This window comes from Uloborus diversus, chromosome 6, assembly GCF_026930045.1.
Source record: "Uloborus diversus isolate 005 chromosome 6, Udiv.v.3.1, whole genome shotgun sequence".
Classification (NCBI taxonomy): Eukaryota; Metazoa; Arthropoda; class Arachnida; order Araneae; family Uloboridae; genus Uloborus; species Uloborus diversus.
This window is the reverse complement of record NC_072736.1, coordinates 85,702,525-85,729,173: the sequence shown is the minus strand read 5'-3', so window position 1 is coordinate 85,729,173 and position 26,649 is coordinate 85,702,525. Positions and strand designations below refer to the sequence as shown.

General features: G+C 34.1%; 1 long non-coding RNA gene across 2 annotated transcripts in view; it reads right to left on the bottom strand.

The window, feature by feature from the left end:
* The window catches only part of LOC129225128 (uncharacterized), a 701,259-nt gene that overhangs the window by 50,716 nt on the left and 623,894 nt on the right, over positions 1–26,649 (bottom strand). For both annotated transcript variants that reach the window (XR_008580719.1, XR_008580718.1), the window contains exon 4: positions 3,089–3,159. This is a non-coding gene — a long non-coding RNA (uncharacterized LOC129225128). The remainder of the gene's footprint in view (positions 1–3,088; positions 3,160–26,649) is intronic.

Below are 26,649 nucleotides of genomic sequence, written 5' to 3'. Positions count from 1 at the left end.
AGAGCCATACTATCATGAATCTAGATAATTTTTGTTTAAGAACATATTAATTTTATTCATAACATCATTAACTCTCTTAAGAGTAACACTTTTTTTAAAGAGTTCACTGATGTTAAAAATTAAAGAATATTAAAAAAAGAGAAAAAAAAACCTTCGGTTAATTTTCAAAGTTGAATTTTTGTTGGATATTTTGTTTAATATTATTTTCAATGGATGTTTGAAGCATTTCAATATAAAATGGCTTATGAAAATGTATTGAGTATAATTAAGTTCCTTATTTATATGTCCATGGGTACAAAAGCACCTGTCCACCGGGTGAACGAGGTGTTGTACCTACGGACAAAAAAGATGGTTTGTAAGAAAAATTTTTTGAAGTTGAAAGTTTTGAGATTTTTACCTGACAAAAATTACCAAATTAGATGAAAAGTTGTAGATTATGTCTGAAAAATTTTCCGATCGATTATCCATTCCCAGAGATATAAGTATGTATATAAATATATATATATATATATCCTATCAAAAACATTCTGTTAAAAAACTAGCCAAGTCTCGATGGAGCTGCTTGTTTATCTCTAAAAAGTAATGAAATCTAGACAAAGTCATGACAAGTCTAAGGTTCCTTACTGCGATTTCTTTATTATTATAGTTAATATTGTGTGACTTGGCCGTTAAACATTCTTTATACGTTAGTGGGTACAAGTCAATTTTGTTTACACGTTTTCCAAGTGGCAATTTAATTTTCCTTCGTCAATGGGTAGCGGTTCTGGCGTCAGATTGGTGCAATGGTGTCATGGAGCACCTGGTTTTGTACCCTTGTGTACCCTTTAACGGCGGGGGCACTGTCGCATAACTATTATCTATATAGTTATGCGACATAGTTGACGGGGGCACTGTCGCACAACTATTATATATATCGGGGGCACTGCCGTGCCCCCCATATATATAATAACAAGCTCAGTGTAAGTCTTTTCTCCATTATGATGTTCAAATGTATTTTTACGCCATGCACTCCTTTTCTAGAGTGTATGGCTTTTTCTGGTACTCCAGAATTCATTCAAAATAACAGCAGGAAACTATCGATCAATTATCATCATTCATTTAAAATCTGTTTTTGTCAATTGAGAAGAAAGCAGTTCCTTAACTCCACTGCTTCTTTAAGCTTCCTCTTTTTTTCCTTCCACTTGAACCGGGCAAGCATTCCTGGTCACGTGACTGCCGCCCTCACCATTAACCCTGATTACCCCCGGCAACTCCCATCAGATTAGCTAATTGACATTAGCGCTAAGGAGATCACCGGCTTGCGCATGTGCCTAGGTAAGCCCTTTTAGGACTTCCTAGCTCATGGGATTTGCACTGCTGTAAGCAGAGGACGGGATATTTATTGAATGAAATGGCTGAAAATTAAGGCTACAAATTTCAAGGAAATAACTTTAATTAACGCATTAAGAGTAAGTTATGAAGCTTTAAAGTATACAACAAAGCCCATCTTGACATTTGTCATATTTTTGCTTTTCACTATAAACCATCTCTGTCTAATGCGCAATGCTCTGATTAAAATTTTAAAGGTTTTAAATAAAGTTAAGTTGTTTTCATCATTTTAGCATACAGAGCAGACCGACCAGCTAATGGACAGTTTGTGATTTAAATATGAAAAGTTTGTATTAAAAACGAACAAGTTTGTATTAAAAAAGGAAACGATTAGAAAATTTTGTGCCTTTCTACTGGTTATTCATGTGCATTTACTCTATTACTTAAAAAAAAGCCCTACGTAAAGCCATAAAAGTTCTCCCAAAGTGATTTTTTGCACATCAAATTTTTTTTTTTTTTGACGAGGTGCTTTTAAGTGCTGCAGTTTTTAACAACAATATAGGAAATGAAATTGCGCTTAATTGTTAATTTATCGATTGTACTTACTTACCAGGGAGCCACACGAATCCTTATATATATATAATGAGGATTCGTGTGGCCCTCATATCGCCAATGATCGAGTAACGCGCGTGTTTCAACAACGAAACCCGCGCCACGGCATGATTATTTGATAATATGTTTTGGTGTAATGTTTAACATGCAGGGAAAGGCTTTATTTTTACCAGGCTGAACTCGATCCGGTCACTTAACTGTTTTACTGGTAAGACTGTGTCATTTCAGGGGAATGAAGAAACGAAAAAATAGTCAACAATGAACGCTACCTACTGGAGTTTAGGGTTAATCCACTGGAGTTAGGGTTACAATTTCAAGTATCAAAATATCACCAAACAGGCAATGGCTTCCTCCAAGTGCAGAAGCAATTTTCACCCGTCATACCTTGAGTTTTCTAGTTATTTAATAATAATAATAAAAAGTACAGTCGAGCCCGCTTAATGGAATAGCCAATTTGCCCCCAAAAATTATTCTAATAGGTGGGATATTCCATTATCCGGGATCAGAATGACAAGTTACATTGGTTTGATACACTGAAATTTTATTTTATTTAGCGGTAAATTCTTTTAACCGATATTCTAATAAGCAGGTTCGACTGTAGGTAGCAATCGAAAGAGCTTAGTGAAATATTTTTTTTTGAGGCATTAATTGTTTGCCTTCGTCTCCGTATAGATATAAGATCTTAAAGTCTGTCGAAATTTAAAAAAGAAGTCGCCAATTTTCAAGACTTGGCTAGAAATGGAAGGTATCACTCGATTTCACCGTCTGCGTGTAGCAGGACATCCATCTGCAAAGCGTGGGAAAGATGTCTTCCATTTCTCAACGAAAGTAGCTAAATTTGGCGACTTTTCTCAAAATTTCTGCCGACTTTGAGACCTTATATTTCGATAATGGGGATACAAGGACAGATAAAGTCATGTATCCAAAAACATTTTTTACTCTACACTATCGTACGTCTTTTCTGGTAGAAAGGTAAAGACTGGTGTAAAATTTTCTATCTGGTAATCTAAGTACAGATTTCTCAAGTAATAAGTGCTCTCTAGAAATTATGAAGTAAGTTTGGTTTTCAAAATAGTAACGAACCAGCTGGTAATATACTATTGATTTCCCCAAAATATTTTTCTATGCATTAGATTTTATAAAGCAAAATATCAAATAGTAACAATACCTCATTTCCTTGCAAGCCTCAAAAGCTCCATCCTCTTGAAAAAGTAAACTGTCTTAGAACAGGTACTCAATCTGTAAAAATCAGTAAATTTTTAAATATGAAAGAATTTTGAATCCATATGACATAGTAAACCTAAAAGAATTAAAGAAACGTATGCAATATAATTAATACATAATTTTAGAAAATATTTACCACTATGTAGGAGGTAACATTGATAGCAAGACACAAAAAGTTATTGGAGAAGTGGTTAGTTCGTAAGAAAACTGCAAAAATTACAATGAAAAAAAATATTTCAACAAAATTTTACAAAAAGTCTGCATTTTCATATAGAAATCAAACAAGAACATCAAAACGAGCGTGACCAAGTACAAACTATTCCTCAGGTAATGATCTTAAATGTGTTACAGCTAGTAAAATCTTGTCTCATTGTTCCGTGCTATAGGCTTTAATGGCAATCGAATCTAGCATCTAATTTTGTCATAGTTTGGTAGCAATATATTATTTTCCAAATAATAATTAATAGCAAGATTTTGGTCCAGAACTAAAAAAGGTAACTAACCCTCTTTGTAACATCAGTTTTCTTACATGAGCGGATTTATGAGGGGCCAGAGGGGGGCAATGCCCCCCCCAGTTTTGGGAGGACTTTATGTAGTAACAACACATCTTCTAAAAAATTTTTAAAAAATCATTCTTTTTTTTTCTTTTTTGACTAGTTCAGAAGGGCATGGGTGGATTTATAGGAGGGGAGGGCCTCCCAGTTTTGGGAGGACTTAAAATAGTAACAACACATCTTCCAAAATCTTAAAACAAAAAAAAAAAAAAATCATTATTATTTTTTCTTTTTTGAATAGTTCAATGAAAATGAAGAGATATCGAATGTCCTTTTCTGATGGGAGAAAAAAAAAAAAAGAACATTATATACAAATAGTACAGCTTTCACTGGGGTGCTGAAAATATGCCTATATTCACTATTTTGGGCTAAAAACCATTTGGGCAAGTACATAAATGAAAATATAGGCTAAACGAGCTATGTATTCAGTTGCAACACTTATAATAATTGACTATTATTTTTAAATTTAGAACTTAAAACAAAGAGAACCCCCTCCCCATATGCGCTAACAGAATGACCTACTCGTTATGATTTGTTTTCTTTCTTTTCAGAATGTTTATTTTCAATTTGCGTGATTTCAAAAAATAGATATTTTGTGTTATTACAAACGAAAGATTTTGAAGAATCTTCTGGAATTCAAACGTTCAGATTGGCAAAATTGTAAAAATCCTTTAACCGTAAAAACTGATGAATTTTCGTAAAAAGTACAAAAATCTGCCGGGAAGAGTGAATTACATTTAGGGACGGATTTGCCTATAAGATAAGCAAGCTATAGCTTCGGGTTACTGCTTTGAAGTGGGTCCGTAACTCGCAAAAAATTGCATGATTTGTTCCTTAAGAAATGGAAAGTGCTTGAAAAAACTAATTTCATTTTCAAGTGCTTAAAAACCTTGAATATTTGGAAACGTGTGGCTACAAACCTTAAATTTTAAAATTTATAACAAATGGTAGGGGGAGGAATGCCAAAATATGTCAAATTCAGCTCCTTTGCTACATCCTGCATCAAAATTGTAAAAATCATGGTTCTTACGTTTGTAACATATTACTTGAAATAAATTTTTGTAACTCACATGTTTCATATCTTGCTATTTATTTAATTCCGAAAGCAGTATTTTAGAAATTCTTTTGTATTGATTGCTTTTATCCTGCTTCTACTGTTTAGCCCGGAAAAAATAATACAATACTTCTATTTCTTTCCGTTTTCTGCACTGCTTATAATTAAAAAAAAGGTTGTTGTAATGAGAGAATTCTATAGTTTTTTTTTAATTAAAAGAGCTGTTTTTAAATTTTTTTTTTTTACAAAGTTTGAATAATACTGTACAACTGTATAATCTAGTACTCAATTTCAGAGACTGGAAAGTGAAAATGAGGTGCCTTCAATTATTAAATGTTATAAAATCTTTGAAAAGAATTGGCACAGTATAACCTACTAGGGCTATTGTGCCAAAAAACCCAATCTAACCAACCAAACCTTGAAAATCATTAGACAAGTCTTTGAAACTCCTAAGCAAAGTGTGCTTCTATTTTATTTCTTATCAAGTGTATAAATTATGAATTGTTCAAATAAGTAGTACGTTACTCTCATGTTACATATTTTCTAAATCTGTACAGCATTTCTTTTAAAGTATTAACTTACATCGCAAAGCACATTTAAATCATAAAACTTTTTAAAAAAATGTCAATTTTTTCCCGAGATTTTTGTCTATATAATTAACTTTTATAAGGCTTTAAAATGCAGAATTCTGTATCCATTTTGCAAAATTTCCTCCGGGGGAAAAAACCCCGGACCCCCTAAAATAGGAGATATTCTATATCCCACTTAAAAGGGAGCCCTGCGTCACTCTCTTGATACCAGTCACCTTTCTTAAGGTCAATTCAAAAAGGACAGCATGAAAACACACATTAATGAAAACCACACACAGGAAACAAAAAGTAAAGCATGGCCTTATGCATCACAGGAAAACAGGCAAAAACATGGGGGAGGGGGCAATTTTAAATGTTGCTAAAAAAAAACCTGCCCCCCCCCCCAGGAACTCAGTCCTAAATACGCCTATGGTTTTCTAACACCACCAAAATCTTTCTCAGTTCACTTAAGCTGCACAACATTTCATGTACATTTCCAACAGTTAAAATTATTTTTTGAAATAAAAAAGGAGTGTGTGCATAACTAGTGCCCGGATAGAACAGAACAATGAAATGGCAACCTTCTGTTGGGACATTCAATATTTTTTCAGCCAGGTTAGGTTTATCCAACTATAGTCAACATTCATTCTGTGGAAAGTGAAATGGAAATGTAGGCCGAAGTATGAGTGAAAATGCTTTCCCGAATACAATACTTCCTGTGCTTATCAAATTTTGAATGAAAATGTCAATTCACGCACTTTCCTTCCAATATATAAAGGCTATGTAAGAGAAACAAGTAAAGGAGTTGGATCATGAGAAAAGATCCAATGAAAGAAAAATTATGAAGTGAATACGCTGAAAAAGCAATAGAGAAATAAATAGCTACATTTATAACGATTTTTGCAATGCAGTGGACGCTGGTTAATTGAATCAACCGCTTTATTGAATCAAATCGTCAAAAACAGAACAAAATCCAGCTTCATTGAACAAGCCGCTATATTGAATCAGTCACTTTTCTGAATCAAAACTGTTTAGAACAAAAGCGATTCATGTAAGCGGCGGCCACTGTACTTTTTTTTTTTTTGTAAATACTTTTAAATGCTTTTTTTAGTTATTTAATAATGGCTGCGTTGCTCGGCGTTGTACCGTCTTCACCGGAAAAGTTGTATCAAGTGACGCAAATTCAGCAATCAGGCTTAAATAAAAGGAAGAAAAGTGCAAAGTTTTCCATCTACGTGTAGAAAAAAGCAATTTCGTGACTCAAAATTTTAATTAAGATCTTTTTGGTATTTTTTGACATATCAAAAATTCTGTCATTGTTCTTAAAAGACATAAACATTCTGAATTACGGATTTTCTGGCGAAAACCCCGCATGTGAATTCCCGAGCATCAAAAAACCTCTGACAAATTCGGCAAAGATTCGACGTCAGTTGTTGATTTTTATAAAGAAAACTTCCTTGCGAAAATTTCTGAGCATCAGAGGATATCTCTGCGAAATTTGACAAAGGTTTGACGTCAGCTGTTGATTTGTATAAAGAAAACATCCTTACGAATATTCCTGAGCATCAGAAGATATCTTTGCCAAATTTGGCAAAGATCCTACATAAACTGTAGAGTTGTATAACGAACACACACACACACACACAGCATTTTTTTATATAATATTTATAAAAGACTGCTCCGACCATCCTTTGGAAAAACTATGATGCCATTTTTTTCTGCGACAAATCTCTACCCGCAAGCAGCAAACTTAAAAAAATTATGATTCGTTACTATTCGCAGTTCTCGAGTTTGTTTACGCCACCTTGAGGGGATTTAAGAAATTCGCCAAAGAGGTGAAGCTTTTAATTTTGCACGAACAAGGCAGGTGTCTCATTGGACAGGTTATATTTTACGTACGTGACTCTGTCTTGGTCTTACCTCTTTCAGCCGCCATTAGCCATTAAACAATGGGCGACTACCAACTCCTACACAGTAAAATCCCAATTTATCAGCGGAATTGGGTGGCACACGTGCTGCGGATGATAAAAATCGTGGATAAACCACAAGAAGGCTAAAATGAGGGACAAAAAAAGGTAAAAATTGTCCTTCCTCAAAAACTTAGCTGTATTGATGCATAACACTTTCTTTAAACAGTGAAAATACATACAGTACAGTAAAAACGTTTGTGTTTTTTCACAACAGAACTTAACATCAATGTGTACAACTTAACAAACAAGTGTATGTGCAATAAGGAAAGCATCCCCCCCCCAAAAAAAAATAAAACAAACAAAACTGAGTTTAAATTAACAATCTTTCGACAAAAAACAACCATTGATATTTGATTTTTATTGCGAAGATACATGTTGCTGATTGTTGATTGACTCGCGGATAATCCAGAGTTTACTGTAGTTTATTTGAATTGCTAATAAATAAGAATATACAGTGGCTCCTAAAAGTGTTCGTACATTTACGACTTTCAATGAAATAGGACCCTATCCATCGGTTAGAAGTAATATTTCGGAACAGGTATTTAATTATATGATCTATGATCAATTTTCAACAAAACTACATGAAAAGTTTTTAAAAAATATTAAAACTTAATTTTTTAAAAATGAAAAATCAAAAAGTGCCAGAAATTTCATCTCGCAAAAGTCTTTGTACACTTTAAAAAATGTCTATATATTATTGAATAATATATTTTTTATCAAATTATTATTTTGTAGAATATCATACAGTATCAACAACACCTTTTAAACGTCTTGGAATATATCTCATTCTTTTTTCTTTCTTTCTTTGCGTAATTTCTGAGTAGGTGTTCAACTACACTTCGAGTCTTACTGTTTCTAGATCTATTTTCGTTTCAAAGCCGTATTTTCGTAATCCAACCTCCAGATATTTCTAAATATGTTACATTAAGTTCAAATCTGGGAATTGAAGAGTTATTTTCTAAACTTTATTACAATTTTCGAGGCACTAGACGCAAACGTTGAAAACCGTGTGCTTCTTATCGTTATCTTGATAAAAAACAAAGTTTTTTCCGATAACCAAATTTTTGGCTGAGAGTTAAAAATTGGTTGTTAAAATATTTAAATAAACAGCATGATTCATTATTTCATCAAAAAATTCCAAACTACCAAGTCCTGATGTTGACATGCACCCTCACACAAAAACACCTTCACCGTCCTGATTAACTGGTCCAACTAAGTTCTTAAGATTAAATTCCCAATTTTTTCTTCTATTTACAATTATACAACAATTTAATAAAAAAAATGTTGAATTCGTTTGTATCTGTAAGTAAGACATAATTCCAAAACGTTTTGAGCTTGTTTATCATTGATTTTGCGACGAAAAGCGTAAGCTTTCTATTTTTCGCACGGCCAAGAAAATTTCTGCGGGAAGAAGTCCCATTCAATTCAGCTAATCAGAGAACTTGGCGAAAAATTTTAGCTGAAAATTAAATGTAAAATTTTTCATTTAACTCTGCAGAAACTTTTACAGTACTCAAATGTGTATTTTTCATTAATTGTTTAACTGTAAATCTCCGATCATTCTTGGACAACTTTGCCGGTTGACCTTTTCTTGCCTTGTTTTCGGTTCGATTCTTTTCTTTAAAGAATTTTATCACGCATTTAATTATAGAATGGAATAAATTAACTAATTTAGAGACATTTCAAAACAATTTATCGCTATTGTGAGGAAAAAATTCAAATTTCGAATAGCGTTTGTGGTTTTTTACGAATACCAGCCATTTTAAGGTAATAAGCACATTATTAAGGAATAATTAAAAAACATTAAAGCTAAATGACTTCTAGGAGTCAAATACAAAAATAATAAAAAAACGACAGATTTATTCTTGAATTTATTTGAAAATATTTGAGTGTACGTTGACTTTTGTAGCGTATCATTTTCTGTCTCTTCGTTTTTTGACCCATTTCAAAAAGAAGGTCCGTCAATATTTTGAAAAAACTACAGGGTGTTATTAAGAATGACATAGGAATGATGCGAAAAAATATTGGACTTCATATTCGAATTCAGTTTTGCGTTGTTTTGATTTTACTAAAAAATTTCAAAGTATACGAACATTTTTGGGAGCTACTGTATAATGCTAAAAACAAAATAGCGTTTAAAATGTTCTTGAATGTAAATGTTTATAAAGCATTTTTTCAATTCTGATCTACAGTATTATTCTGCGCCAGTTTTTACGAATCGTGTCATAAGATTAAAAATTACACAAGTGCTCTCCATCAAAAAAAAAACAAAAAAAAAAAAAAAAAAACTAGTGAGATGTTCTTGTTAAATTACGACCGCCCATTTTGGAACCATATTGGCAACATTTCAATTTGGGAAAGAGAGGGGGAAAAAAACCTTAGTTGAAAAGGTAACCGTAAAAAAATTTAAAATCAGATTTATTTCCCCTGTGGTGCAATTTGTTCTTTCTTGAAACCAAAAAAAAAAAAAAAAAAAGGCGTAGCAAATAATTATATTTAGTCACATTATTAAGTAAAAGGTGCATTTTTATAATGATATCTTAGTGCAGAGACCGGGCTCATTTTATTTGTCTTCATTTAAGATATTTTTTTTCCTTCCTCCAAATGGCAACACCGTGTGTGTACTCTTCTCCCTCTCTGAAACTAATTATTTTTAATCTTGTATTTCGTGGGAGCTTATTACGTGCATCTCTCTTAAAAGTTCTATTTTTTATGTGTATGGTTTCAAGTTGCATGCCAAACCGTGCATGTCGTGTTGTATTTTTTAAAAGACTTTTTGCATACATTTTGTGCCTAAATCATCAGAATATCATAGATTATTGGACATAATGGGGTCGTTTCTGAAATTTTATAAGTATTTTTTTCTGAAAGAGCAAGCTTAAAAACATAGGATCTGTCTATTTTTTAAATAATTTGACTAAGTTCAATATTCTCAAAAAAATATTTTAAATAGGTGCGCTTTCATTGTTTACGCTTCTGACGAAGACGTCACAAGCAATGAAATGCCATTCACTGATATCATTCGCAGATCACAATATTTAATTCGCTTCTTTACTCACATGCGTTGGCAACGATATGGTTGATAGCAAGCGTAGAGCGCAATATTTAATTCGCTTCTTGATTCTCATAACGTGAAAACGTGGTAGACAGAAGCGCCAAAGTACATCATTCGTGACGTCATGAAGATCACGCCTTATTTTCAAAATCGGACATTTAAAAAATTAAATAAAAATTAAGCGTTGAAAAAATGAAAGTTTTTTCTCGCTCCATGTTATTTTTTTTACTTATTCTATCAATTTCAGTGACTAAAAGTAGTACTTTTGACTAAAGGAAACAACTCCATTCGCACATTATTTGTGATATTTTTTTCGATGATGGAAAGTGAAAAAGAGTTATGTATTAACTATTCTGCATAAATAACTAATTGTGCAAAATCTCATTACAACGAATACCAATACAACAAAATATTCATTTCAACAAATAAATGGTCAGCTCTGTTTTAGTTGGCAGTTATCATAGCCCCGTCCATTACCCCACCGATATATCCCATAATTCTGGCTTCAATTTCACCTCCTTTTACTATAGATGTGGTCTCTTTAGAAAGTTTCTTTACTTTATGACGGGAAATAAATCTCATTTCAAATATTTTTAAGGTCACTTTTTCTATTTAGGATTTTTCATGATCACAAAACTTAATTTGACAAGCTTTGACAATACAATTTGCTAGCATTTGAAGTTATTAACATATGTAACAAAATGTAATTTATAATCATTTAATACTTAAGAGTTATGTATTGATTTATGGGATTAAATGCTAGCACATATGGAAGTTGGCCGTGGTCACCTCTGATCGATCGGTAAGGTAATAGACTGGAGACCGGAAGGTCCCTGGGTCGATCCTAGCCGGTCGAAGAAACACCGTCTTCATTAATGGCGACTGGAGGACGTTAAATATGCTCGTGGTCACAAAGTCCTCCAAGTGAAACGATACCTCTGGGGGTGCTAGGCCAGAAGTTATTCGACTTCTGGTTTGGTTCTAAATTCTCGAACTGTCCATAGATGGTGCTGCTATCTATCGTGTTGTCTGAGTCAAATCGGATTCAAACCTAATATTAGGCGCTCGATTAGACGGAAGCCGTACCTCTCTGCCTTAAAATCGAGTAGCATTTCAACTCGGGCTCGGGTCCCCGAGTGGCATAAGTAACAACAACAACATTTGGAAGTTAAATCACTAATCCATCTAAAAAATCAAAGGTATATTCTGTTTTAAAACTTTAAATTTCATTTGTGTAGAATGATTTCACTCTCACGAGACGATTGCATAGTTTATTAACACAGAAAACATAAAATATCATACTAACTAGAAAGATATGACGGATGAGAATTGCTTCCACATTTGAACGAAGCCATTGCGTGTTTGGTGATATTTTGATAGTTGAAATTGTAACCCTAACTCCAATGGATTAACCCTAAACTCCAGTAGGTAGCATTCATTGCTGACCATTCTTTTGTTTCGTTATTCCCCTGAAACGGCAGTTTCACCAGTAAAACAGTAAGTTACTGGATGCAATTCAGCCTTGTCAAAATAAAGCATTTCCCTGAATGTCAAACATTACCAAAACATATTATCAAATTATCATAACGTGGCACGAGTTTCTTTGTTGATGACGTCAGCGTTACTCGATAATTCTCTATTATATGTATGAGGATTTTATCATTTAGTCCATTTAAATAAATTGAATGTTTTGTCAACTGTGATGAAATCATGTTTTAGAGAAAATTGTCCTTTTGTCCATTTCCCTGGCGTAATGGTAATCGTTTACAACAGTGGAGCCTAACCTTTCTTCACTCGAGGGTCGCACCTCATATTAGAATGAGTTTCGCAGAGCAGAAGACATATGAAATTTGAAAGTACAGTAAAAATTTTTGAGAGCACGGACAGGAACAGAAAATTATAAACAAGAGTTGCTGTTGTTTTTACTCGATCCTTATTTTATTTATTGTATCTGCTTTTTAGAAACTAATTTCTGAATATTCGACTCCAAATTTAATTTTCGATTTAACATTGAAAAAAACAACGGGCCACAAGGGCCAGTTTCTTGGACCAATGGTTTACAATATTACTTTTCGTAAGGGGGTTGAGAACGCAAAAATGGTCAAATTTTGCAATTGTTTTTTTATTATTTAGAAAACTTCTCCTTTCTTTTCTGTTTGAAAGGATGTTTAAATCTTGTTTCTATCTTAACTAGAACGAAAGATATAATTATTTTCGTTGCAGGCGTTTAGCTAATATTATATTTAACTTCAAACCTGAAACGCGTTTTTCTTCAAGATGCAATTTTCCCGATTTTTTGCATTCAAACTCTTATACGTCAAGAACTGATTAAGATAAAGTAATAAAATTTGAATCATATCTTTTTCAAACAGTTTACTTTGTGTACAATTTTTTAAAAATAATTTAAAAATTGACCAAGAATATTTTAAATTTTAGCGATTCAAAGCAACCCCATTTTTTAAAGCAAATTATGTTTAAATAAAAAGTTATTTTTTTCAAATATTAATGTTATGATTTTGCTTATTAAATAGATGGTTAATCAGTGCAAAAAAATTTCAAAACTCTTAACGGTTTGATATAAAATGTTTTCCAAAATGTGTCCTGGACCCCCTTAAGACCACAAATGCAACCAGAACTTTGCAGGGGAAAAAAAAAAAAACTAGAGTGAAAAATATTAGAAAAGCGAACAGGAGCTACATCCATTCGTGCTAAGATTCTTAACTTACTTCCTCAGCCATTTAGCGGTGTAAAAGAGTAAAGAAAACGTTTTCCAAGAGATAAAATTTGCCGTAAAATTAGGAAAATTTAAATGTAAAATATTTCAAAATCAGTGCTGAATTGTCGAAACTAATTGAGTAGTTAATTAAATAAAAATATTTGCCATAAAAATAACTCCTTTGTATTTCATATTTACGTCTTAAGTACACCCCAGCACTAAACACTCAAAATCAATAAATTAATACGAAACAAAATTTTGTTGCTATTTCATTGTTTTACTGAAATTAAATACTTGAGCTTGCTTCAATTATCAAAAATGAAGTTTTTACGTTTACCCAATTGGAAAACAATCACGGTGGAATGCTTAGTCTTGTGTAATAATGAATAAATGCTTGAGTGTAATTAATCTGTTTTATATTTTACTTTAGTAAAGTATCTGACGAATAAAGACGAAATTAATTAATTTTATAAGTGGGAAATATTTGGGAAAATATCGACCGAAAAGGTTGACATGTATTGACCAGTGTATTGGATCCCATTTTGAAAAGGTTAGATTGAATTCTTTATTTGTTTAATTACGGTATTTTTGCCGGATTTTTTCATGTTGTAAAAATTTGAGCCTTCAATACGCTGTATTACATAATTCTTCAAAAATATTATCGGACCTGTTTTGTAGCTCTCGGTTACCTTGTGAATAACATGTGTGGCAACAACAAGAAATAAAGAAAGGGAAAATGTTTCCCAGCTGTAATTTTAAGTTCTTTAATTTATAGAGCTTGTTTGTAGACTGGCTAGGCGTATTCATTTCCTTGACTGCTGCACTACTCCCCCCTCCCTTTTTTTTTCGAAAAAAAAAAAAACCTTGAGGTAGATCCATAAAAGTTCTCCCATTTTTTGTTAAAAAGGAACTCACATATTAAACAAAAAAGGGGTGCGAAATTAAAGCTCTGGCGGGGAGTCAGTATCTCTTATACCGTCAATGTTAACTTGCACAGGTTCATGTACCTTTTTTTTTGAAAATCTATTAAAGATACAACTCTGAAACTTTTTCTGTACCTTAAGTAGACTCTTTTCTCTATAATGAAGTAAAATTTTAAAGAAAGAAAGCTTAGTTTTTTTTAAAGAAATGCTAATGTGTAAGTCACTGTATTTTTTTCAAAAAATGCTATTTTGCAACATGAAATCAGCTATATAAAAAAATATTTTTCGAATGTGTGAAAAAACTTACTTCAGTATATGCAATTAGATGTATGGAATAGGTGATAAAAATTTCAAAGCCTAACACAATTTAGTTTCTGAAAAAAAAGGAACATTTAGTTTCAAAAATACTTTTTCGAGATAATTGCAATTTAAAGAGAAAAATCATACCTCATCAAAATATAGGTTTACATTTTTTTAAAGCTTATTTTAACTTACTTCTAATATGAGCACGATCAAGAAGTTTGTATCATTAAAAAGGTATTGAAATGGAGTTTCAAAATAAATAAATCAAAAAATCGAATTTTTGAAAGTATTTAGGGTACAAACTCCCCTTAAAGTTACCCGATTATGTTGTTGTTGTTGCTGCTTGAACTGTTCGGGTATCCGAGTCCAAGTAGACAATGCTACCCTACTCAAAGCAGATATGTACGGCTTTCGTTTACAGAGCACCACTAAGGCAGAAGTCCGATTTAGCTCAAAGAGCGCATAATAGATAAATAGCACACTTTCTGTTAACGTTACGATATTTTTGATCCAAACCAGAAGCTGAATAACTCCTGGTTCAGCAGCCCTAGAGGTATTGATTTGGAATGGGATCATTTGAGTGCAGAATTTACAGCACTCAAATGATTAAAGTTGGGGTAAACAATGGGAGTGCCAATGTATTGAAATTAGGTAGCCAAGGATATTATAAAATAATTTACAAAATGAATCATTTGCACATCCACTGATTACTTTGGCAAACATTTGTGTTTTGCTTCAAAAGCAAGTGCTTTTAAAATGAAAGAAAAAAAAATAACTTCACTTAGAAAAATAATGAAGCAAAAAGAAGAATAAACCCTAAACAATTTCTGATATCGATTCTATTAAACTAGAAAATCGCCCTTCAAGGTATGACGGGTGAAAATTGCTTCCCGTTTTCTACATTTTAACGAAGCAATTGCCTGTTTGTGATATTTTGATAGTTGAAATTTTAACCCTAACTCCAGTGGATGAACCCTAAACTCCAGTAGGTAGCGTTCATTGTTGACCATTTTTTCGTTTCTTCATTCTTCTGAAATGACACAGTCTTACCAGTAAATCAGTTAAGTTACTGGATCAAGTTCAGCATTGTCACAATAAAGCCTTTCCCTGCATGTTAAATATTATTATCATGCCGTGGCGCGAGTTTCACTGTTGAAACACGCGGGTTACTCGATCATCGGCTATTATTTATATGCGGATGTGTAAAACTGAAATTTAATCTTATGGAAAAATGGATTTTCAAGATAAATGAATAAAAAATTATTTACGAATAGCTCAACGAGTTCTCGTACAAAACAAATTACGACAATATACAATTTGTAATATGAAATCCACAAAAAGTTAATGGTATCGAACTGATTTGTTGTTTTTTATAAATTAAAGCAAGCATCAATGTCCTCACCAAAAATATTCTGTAAAAATGTAATATTAAAAAGGTTTTTAATTATACATGGTCCGATCCAAAAGTAATGAGCCTTCGTTTAAAAAGACAGATTTATTGAGCTGATCGGTATAACTGCCTAATAATCTTAAAAATAGGTACATCCTGCAACAATGTACTTCTGTGGGCTGCTTTTCCAGGATTCAAGGGCAATTATCTGCAAGGGCTGCCTTGACATGTACTTGGATGTCCTCGATGGAGTCGAAACGTTTCCTTCTCTGCGCTGATTTTAGTATTGGAAACAAGAAGTCAGGAGACCACAAGCCCGGACTGTAGAAAGGCTAGGGCAACACGAGAGCATTCACTCGGACCTTCTACAGTCAGAATTATCGGCACAAGTTTCGCGCAGACTTTCCGCATGTGCAACTTCTCTGTAGCAATGCGTTGTACCGTTGCTTCCGATAAGTCCAGGGCTTTTACTACTTGGTAGGGACTCAAATACCAGTCAGTGTTCAAAATTTCACACACTCGTTGCAAATTTACGTCAGTACGGGTCGAGAACGGGTGTCCAGACATGGTTTCGTCAGTCACCACTTCCTGGCCTTACGAAAGGCCTCCCGCGATTTTTTAACTTGTGAATAGGACAGACACTCAGTCATAAGCTCCTGTTGAAGCATTGCAAACGTTTGGGAAGGAAACCGGAAGCATAATTTGATCTGGAGAACTTTTCATATCGCCGTGTCACGAATCACCGTATAGGGGTTACTGATAAGGCCGATGGTGCCGCTTCGAAAGCTGCGAAGCAACTGACCTGCGTTGCGCTGTAAAGCCAACAATCCCCACCACCGTTGCTGTCAAGCGGAGTGAGCTGCAGGGTGTGCATGCGTCAGTATAAGGTAAGGCTCATTACTTTTGGATCGCACCATGTATTACGCTTTTACTTATGTATGTATTTTGAACTTTTCACTTCATTATTGGGTAACAGTCAATGTCTCTTGAACTTAGAAATATAGTTGTAGGAACCTTTGTTCATCTTAATCTGAATTTTCATCTTACTTCGTATTTGCACTATTGAATTTTGTATTTTCTCTTATCCCTTTCATGCTATCTCAAAACATCAATCTTTAGTTTTGGTTACATTCAACATTAATTCATAAGTGAAAGTAGACTAACAATTTCAATTATTGTGAAGGATAAATAACTTTTTGTAACCAGATTGATCCGAATATTTATAGGGGAGACCGGGGCAGGTTTTCGTGCTTTTTTAAAATTATTTTTTATATTTTTTATTTATTTACCTAAGTTTGAAAAAACTGTACTACACCATTCAGAGAAACCTTGGCTACAACGTGGAATTACTTACATCAATTAATTAAGCTCTGTTTTACAGAAAAAGTTTTAAGTGTCGTTATGTCACGTGCGAAAATGTGCCCCGTGACCGGGGCAAGTTTTCGCATACCTTATTAATTGACAGGGGCAAGTTTTCGCATGCACTTATATCAATATAATTTAGGAAATCAAACAAAATATTTTCAAGGTTGGTTATTTATTGATTTTCAGTAAATATACATTTAAAAAAACTCATCACCAACTTGACTACTTAATAATTTTAATACATGTAGGACTGTTAAAAACATTAAACGTCATCGTCACTGTCACAATTAATGCATACAAAGAACATAGGGTTTCCTTTAATGCAAGACTCGTGGGTTCATCTTTTGTAACGAGTGCACTTTATCCATATCTCTTTAGCCTTAGATTTACTGTACAATTCTAAGCAATAAATGCAAGCACAGTCTTCTTCCTCTTCATCACTTGATTCTTCATTTTCTTCGGGCTTGTTAGGTTTTCCAATTTGTCTCTTAAATAAACTCTTTTTTACATTTTTCTTAAATTTCTTTTCATTCTCATTTTTCATTTGTTTTCTCTGCTTAACTTGTTGCTGCTTTAGTCTAAGCTGCTCTTTGACCGGAGTGTCGGTCAAAATGACCAACTTTCTCTTCTTTCTTCCTTTGCCGGTCTGTTTTCTCCGGACCCGCTTTTTTCAGAGATCTCACTTGTTCTGGAGTGGGACAACCTGTGTTTGGCTGTGTTAGAACTTGAGTATCAGCCTCTTCGGGTTGCCCTGTTACAGGCCTGTACACCTCTGCCTGCACTGGGGCAGGTCTGTCTACAATAATTTCCCAAAGTCCTGTCGCACAATCCGAACTCTGCCGCTACACTTTTCATACTTCTTCCTTCTTTTACTTTGTTGACAGCTTCTACCATAATCTCTATGGTGTACGTGCCTCTTTCAGACTTCTTTTTGTAGTGCCGTACCATGACAAATCTGAAAACCCAACACACAGATCAATATCAAGTCATAATAATCAAGTCATTCTGTGAACATATCAGTTTAATGCTATTTTTATAAACCTTAGGCCTATTTTGTTTTGACATGTATCTCTCATGAATGATTGAGATTGTGATTTATTTTTGTCTGTTTTTTGTTTAAAAATGTAAGCTGTCAAATAAGAAGCTTACCTTTTATTGCGTATTTAATTATTTATGTTTCATTTAAGAGGAAATAATATAATAAACATCGATAAATAGTAGCAATCGGAGGGGGCGGGGCATATTTTCGATGCGACGGGGCACGTTTTCGATGCGAAAATATGCCCCGCTTGGTGTTCGAAAACGTGCCCCATCGCCATGTTTTTCCTTTAACTTCACGCAGACGGTCAAAAAAAGAATTTTATGGACACAAACTATCACATCACTGATAGCTCCTAAATGTGCTCTTTCGAAATATTACAACAGACAAAAACTTAACTTAAGACGTATATGTTTGTTTTTAATTTAAATGGGGTCATTAAAATTTACTTACCTGTACAAAAACAAGTGAAACTGACGTTACGCAGCGACGTGAACAGCCATCCAACTGAAACTCTCGTAGTTGTCGTCTGGTGGCGTTGCCTTTCAAATAGTCTGGTCGGGGCTTCGCTCTACCGGCTCGCTAACGAGTTAAAGTCAAATCGGAAACGTGCACCGCGCGAAAACCTGCCCCGGTCACTGGTGTGCAAAAATTAAGGACGAGACGGTTTTTTCAATATAACTTTGTACAAAAGCTTTCCAAAGCAACACATTTAATACCGTAAAATCCCCAATACGTAAGGACATGTGTAATGTAAGCAACACTTACTAAAAGAGAAATCAGAGGGATAACAAGAAGTTCTGTCTAGAACTATACGAGCCTACTTTCCCGTATACCCATACTACTTTCTAGTACCTGATCAATATTCTCAAAAATAGCTAAAATCACAAATTGTTTCAAACATATTTTTTTAATATTTTAAGCTAATTTCTAGGAATAAAATACTCCTCACTCATCTAAAAAAATTAGATGCGTAAAAAGTAAAAAAATAATAAGATAAGAAAAAAACGAACAGATGAAATAGCAGCACCTTTTAAACAAAGCAGCTAATACACTTTTTTCCATTAATAAAATTCTTTAACAGCTTTCAAAACGAAAAAATAATAGTTAAAATTAATAAGCTCATTAAAATAAATATACATCATATCAACAAAAAAAAATCGTCTGCGCATATCTTTATGTAGAAACATAAATGACTTGACGAAAACTAAATGCCTAAATTAAAACTTTAGCGTGAAAATAAAAAAAAGTCATATCAACAATAATTATTTCGCTGTTAAAACCATAGCTGCGGAGTCGGAGTCGGAGTCAATCTCATTTTGGGATAAAGGAGTCAGAGTCGAATATCCGAGAATCGGACTCAGTCATTTGTCCTCCGTGTATAAAATTTTGCCAAAGCTACGATGTCAGAGTCTAAGTCAGGGAGTCGGAGTCAGATTAATTGTCGGGCACAGGAGTCGGAGTCGGAGTCAGGTGCCCCTAAATTGTCGGAATCTGGAGTTTGGCGACAAGAGCTATTTCCAACAAAATTTGCTTGAAGTAAATCCGCCTTCAAGTACGGAATCTACATTGACTTTCAGTTTCCCAGTAGGCGATAATGTTAAGGGATTTGAACTGTTCAAAATTGAACGGAAAATTGTTCAAATCAAAAAGATATGTTGTATACAAGTTTTTCATCAAAAGCTTTTTAATACAAAGTTTGTTTGAAGCATATTCGCCTCACAGTTCGGAATTGCCTTGAATTTCCCCGTAGGCGCTAATGTTAAGTTTTTTTTGAACTGTTCAAAATTGAACAAAAAACAGTTTAAATCAAAGAGTGAAATATGGAAATGAGGTGTCCTCGCCGAGATCTTTCGAACAAAAAAAAGTTTGTTCGAATCGGACTATTCATTTAAAAGTTATTGGGGGAGGGGGGACAGACAGACCGACAGACATTTTTCCCCATCTCAATACCCTACTTTCAAATTTTTAAGTTTTCAATATTTATTTAATTATTTTATTTATTTTTGACTTTTTTTTGTTTTTTGCGATATTTTTAAGATGCATTAAGCCTTTGTTCATGCTTTTTTCTTCTTTTTCTGACTTTTACTGGGAAATTAGGCTAAAAAGAAGCTTTATTGAAAAAGTAGCATGGAGCGCAATGCGACTGAAGACCGAAACATCTCTGTGATGGGTGTCCAGCATGAAACATCCGGTCTTTAGTAGGCGATATGATCTCCCCCGACTGCTAGGCAGGTTTCACAGCGTCTGCCCATGCTGAGAATGAGGGTGTCAATGAGCTGTTGAGGCATTGCTGCCCATTCGTCTTGCAGCGCCAATCGAAGCTCCCGAATCATTACTGGTGGTAAGGTACGAGCTGCCAAGCGTCTGCCTAGAAAATCCCATACATGCTCGATGGGATTGAGACCCGGAGATCGTGCCGGCCAATCCATACGTTCAATATCCTCACTCTCTAAGAGCTGTTCGGCAGCTACTGTGCGATGACATGGTGCATTGTCGTCCATGAAAAGGAACTGCGGACCCATAGCGCCTCTAAAAAGACGCACATATGGAAGAAGAATCTCGTTACAATAACGGGTCCCGTTGACTGAACCTGCTTTGAAGATGTGAAGGTCTGTACGACTACCAAGCATGATGCCTCCCCAAACGAGAACACCGCGACCTCCATACCTGTCCCTTTCAATGATGTTCGAGGGATGATTGCGGCTTCCCCGCTCTCTCCAGATGAGTATGCGATGAGAATCGCTACTCAGACTGAATCTGCTCTCATCTGTAAAGAGTACTCGTCCCCATTCATTGTCTCTCCAATTCCGGTGTTCCCGGCACCACAGAGAACGCCTTCTCCGATGGGCAGGCGTTAGAGGTACACACTGTATAGGGCGTCGGGCAAGCAGACCACCACCGTGCAGTCTTCTGGCCACGGTAAAACGCGATATCGGTCGTCCAGTCGCTTCTGTCGTGTGTTTAGCGATTTCTCCCGCTGTCTGCCGCCTGTTTCTTCTGGCTTGTAAGACAATATACCTGTCATCTGCGGGTGTGGTTCCTCGTGGACGACCACTACTGAACCCCCGGATAGCTGTTCCTGTAGTTTGAAATTGTCTCCAAAGTCGTGAAACGATGCTGCGAGCAATTCCGAACTCTGCAGCTACACTTGTCACACTGCGGCCTTCCTCCAACTTCCCAATGATTCGACCTCGGGTAAAAGCATCCAGATGTCGTCTAACAGATTGATTATTCGCCATTTCTCGCTGAGGCAGCAACTCGGTGTGATTTTAACTGCTATACGACGTGCAATCTCTTTGCCAGAAATACTGATCTTACACCGACAACATGCTTTATACTACTCAGACACTCCCCCATTACGTCTGCCTGCATATCTGCGCATGTGCTACCGTACATCACCTTACTTAATCTCCTGATCGGTCTTTCTGTCCGCTCTGCCTCTTCGTTCAGCTGATATGCTAATTTTTCGACTTCGTCCTTCTTTTTTGCACACCAGTGTATATAAAAGCGCAGGATCAAGTAACGCTGACGTGATCAACAATAAAACTCGCTCTACGGCATGATAATTTGATAATATTTTTTGGAAATGTTTGACATGAAGGGAAATGCTTTATTTCCATGAGGCTGAACTGTGCTTTATTTCCACGAGGATCTGGTAACTAAACTGTTTTGCTGGTAAAACTCATTTTAGGGGAATGAAGAAACGGAAAAATGTCCAGGATTAATCCACTGGAGCTAGGATTAAAATTTCAACTATCAAAATATCACCAAACAGGTAATTGCTTCGTTCAAATGTAGAAGCAATTTTTACCCGTCATACCTTGACGGGAGATTTTCTAATATAATTAGAAAAAATGAAATCTATTCCATAAAATGTTTTCTGTAATAGTACAATTCAGAAAAGAAAAAACAAGTTGAAACTTTTAAACGTTCTTTTTTGAGTTTATTATTTAATAAGGTAAAAGAAGCAGATTATTTTCGATACCATAGATCTCAATTACAAAACCGAAAACTTCTGAACTACACTTCATCATTTTTACTCTGACCCCGAGTTTCGTCTGGGATAACAAAAACTCAGAAATGGTTGCATTTGTAACGGCGCTTTTATTGAAAAACAAAAATATCGACACTCAACTATTCTCACTTTCAATCGAATTTTAAAACACAGTCTGAGCTTCTATTTTTTCCTTCCGTTTATCGCTTACATAAATGATAAGATGGGGAAAGAAATCTAGGGAAATTTCCCCCTTTTCTCTTTCCCGCTCTGCAACTCAAAAAGCTTTTAGAACAGAACGTAAAAATGCGCGCCATTTTTTCTCGGCCTGTGACTTTTGAAAGTTCGATATTATTCGGCCAGTCAATTGAAAAAAAAAAAAAAAAATCACAAGAAAAAGAATGAAATGTCATAAGACGGTGAAAACATTTCTTTTGGCTCCAGAAAAGAATATTTTGCTCCGGAAAATCGATTGCTAAGGAAAAACGGTGCCTTCTCCTCACTATTTTCCGGTTGTTTTAGTCGTTTGGTTATGGCTGCAAAGGCGGAAAAGCTGAAGCATTACAGCAGTTGTGTGTCTTTGAAGAGAGCAAGGTTCATAGACAGGCTCATTTTCGGTGTACTTTTCCGACTTAGATATCGTAAAAAGTTTCCTTTCGCAGAAATTTTCTGTCGCGAGAATCTTTGTCTGAATGAAAAATGCTGCGGAAATTTTTCTCTTTCCGTAATGAAAAGTTGAAAAATATTTTCTGAGAATTTTTTACAAGCTTAAAATCAAAATACTATGGAGAATTGTTTTTTTTTTTTATTTTTTAAATCAAACATTTATTTTTAAAAAAGTACAGGAAGGCCCAGGGTCTTTAACTAGAGCTGATTTTTGTAATAATGCAACCATGGGCGCCTTTATGCAAAATTTTAAGGGGGGGCGGGTCGGATAATTTCCCCATACAGACCGATTTCAGTACATATTAGAGTTTTTAAAATTGGACATTTTCAATGACTTAATTATTAATGGTTGGAGAAGAAATGTTTTTACGTTTTTGCAAAGAAAAAATTGATTATAAGCAAGGAAATTCTAATTTCTAAGGGGGGGGGGCCTTGCGCTCCCACTTGCACCCCCATGTGAGTGCCTATGAACGCAACTGCCAACACCCGATTAGTGAACGTTTATTAATTTCTTGTTGAATTCTCGTAGCAGGTCATCTGGTCTCTCTGGTTTCTCACAGTTGCAAATGGTTAAAGTATCAACACTGCCTTTTGGGACAGTCAAGAGTAGTCGTCTTTAAAATTGCCCCAGAATTTCAATGATGGCATTACCATTTTTTTTTTTTTTTGTAAAAATGAATCAGGTGAAAATGTCGTTCCAATTAGAGTTTCATATTCTTGCATTGACAAAGTTGAAGGTCGCCCTTTGTCTGGGTTTTTGATCCTCATTTCATTTGGATTTTTTTCTGCCATTTATTCAAAAAACACTGTTTAAAAGCTTCGTAAACCTTATTTTTGCGATATTGTATGTGATCAATTTGAAATGAAGTAATGTAAGTGAGTGATCGCCATGGAGCCCCGAGGTTTCAAGAAACACAATCTCAGAAACGCTGCTATGAGTATTTATACAACAAATGTAGGGGATGATAGCGCAAAGAGAAGTACTGTTAAACATTTGCTTTTGTTATTTTTCAAGAATTTAAAAAAAAAAAGAACACAGTGACAGGATATTACGTAGTGGGGTATTACTAAGCACCTAAGCTGAATTCATTCACCAAAATTTATGTTCATGGAAAATAAAAGGAAATACCTCCCGCCTCTTTTTATGTAAGTTTAGATGAGGTGTAAAATTTATTATGACCAAAAACTAAGAACTAAATTTTTTATTGAAAAAAAAAAGTAGCTTTGGGGCATATTATTTTGTCAATTGTTTTAATATGGAAAAAGTATTTAAAATTATCTAAATTAATGCAAATCAATACAAATCATCATATGAAAAACTAAATGAAAAATCAAAATCGATTTTATTCTCGCAAAATGAAAATGTAAAAGTTTTTAAACTGCGTCAAAAAGTATCACGCGTACCTTTCACTTTGCTATAAAGCTGTAATTACCTCCAAACATTTGCTGAAAATAGCTGTTGTGTATACATAAAACTTCTTTATACACAAATGTTCTTGATAAAGACGACACAAACGCACCCTGTTGCTGAAATCGCGAAACACAGTTACTGGGGCGTTTAACAAACGGTACTCGATTTACTCATTTATTATTCAAAATATTAAAAGGAGAATGTTTTGTTAAAGACACTTTTATTGAAGGGATTTAAATGAAAATTGCAGTTTCATTCATAACAGGGGGTTATTGGAATGGAAAACCAAACGAAAAAAAAAGCGATATTCACGTTTTTAAATTGCTATTTCAGTTTGATTTATAAACTATTATCCAATGCCTCATGAAAAAATATAAAATTACGCTTTTAGGTGTCTTATCAAAACATTATTCATGAAATCGAGATCAAAAAACCAGAAGAGTATCACAAACACGAACGCTTAGCCAAAACAGCATCTTTGTTTCTCAAGCTCAAAAGTGTAATTGCTTGTCTGACAAACAAGTAGCTTTAATAATTTGGATAAATTTTACTATTTCAATACAAATTCAAATTATGTGTAACGTAAAAAACATAGTAAGGAAAATTAATGAGCTAGCTATACTTTTACCAAAAAAAGACAAAGTTCAGAAAAAAAAAGAAAAAAACTTTTTCGTTTACGTAATCTCATTCATTTGATACTAGCATTAAAACTTGATCTTAATTCTTTGAAATGTCTTTAAAATAAAAAACCGGCTAACAGTTTAATCCTTAAGAATAAAAAACATGCTTCCTGCTTTGTTTTTCAGTTAGGTTCAGTTTGGTAAGTGCTCTTAAGACTTCTGTAGAATAAATGTTACTCAACTCTCAAGGAGAGTATACATTCTACATACAATTCGGCTTGTACACTTTGTTCTTTGGAGTTTCAGAGAGGAGTTGTCTGATCTCTATAAATTATAACACAGTCTGCTTTTTGGACTCCGTGCTTATAAAAAATATTAAAAATGCTAATAATTGAAAAAAAAAAAAAAAAAAAAAAAAAAAAAAAAAAAAAAAAAAAAAAAAAAAAAAACAAGGAAGGAAAAAAACAACAGCAAAGGAAAAAAAGCTTGAATTCGTTTCTGTCAAATGAAAGTTTTTCTAATCAAGGTTTGCATCCTGATAATTACTCCATGTTCTTAAAAATTACGATTTTGCATAAAGAATAACGATATTTCAAAACAGCGTATTTCAACCTTTTTTGACCCGCGGAGCGGCGAGAACTTTTACAAAAAAATGCGCGGGCCGGAGTTTTTTTTTTCCTTCCTTCCTCTACCTCCCCCCCCCCAGGAAATCTCCCTTTCATTTTTGATCCGTTAAAAATGTGTAAATTTTGACCGATAAGTTTTTTCCTTCATTTTTTTTGCAAAAAAAAAAAAAAAAGGAAACTCTTGATTTAAGAACCGTTAAATACCCGAGAAAAATTTTTTTTGCAACCGATTGAGGTTTTTCCCCCACTTTTTTTACAAAATTTAATAATAATAATAAATGAGTTAATAAATATATAAAGAAAGCTTTATTTGATGCTAAAGAACTGTTACAAAAATATTTAAATCTTAAGAATAAATAAGTAATTATTGTAATAATTGCACAAAAGTAATTAACATTGCTGAAAAATCGTGGAAACGTACGATAATTAATCACAAAATTCACGTAAAAGATACCCTATAGGATACTAGTCGGGCACTTGGCGCTGCCAAGGTTTCGACCGGGTAGTACTATAATAAAAACGTCATAAAAAGCAATCACAATTGAATAATACGACAAATCAAATTATGTACTTAGATAAGCAATTATTTTCTACTATAAGAACGAAAACAAACGTTAAAGAATTAAGTAAAACAAAACCCAATTAAAAAATTCTAAAAAATCAAATTATGTACCTGAATATCGAAAAGAAAAAAAAACATTCAAAGATCAGTTTGCTGACCACAACTGTCCTACAATAGCGTAGCCGACCACGCGTTTGGGCCGTGCAGCATGGCTCCTCGCAGCTGTGGACACTGTCGGTCAACGCTTTCTCGATAAGTTAACTTACTCCGCCATCTATTAGGAATTCATAGAAATAAGCTTACCCCGCCATCTATTAGGAATTCATAGAACTAAACTATTAATGAAACATTTAATTTACAGTTACACATATTTAGTTCAATCTGATTAAAAAAAATATAGCCCTTCTTCAATAAATATACTACTCAACACAAAAATATTTTTTCAATTCGAAACAGTAGTTCCTGAGATTAGCGGTTCAAACAAACAAATAAACTCTTCAGCTTTATACTACTAAGTATAGATTATCTTTATTGTTATTGTGTTTTATTTTTTTGAGAAAGGAACATTTTTTAGCGTGGAGAAGTGAAAATCTTTGGGGACCGGTCAATTTTTTCTGCAAACAGGTGTTGTTCCGCCGGATCACCGGCTGAGAATCGCTCTTCTAAAAAGTATATCATGATATAA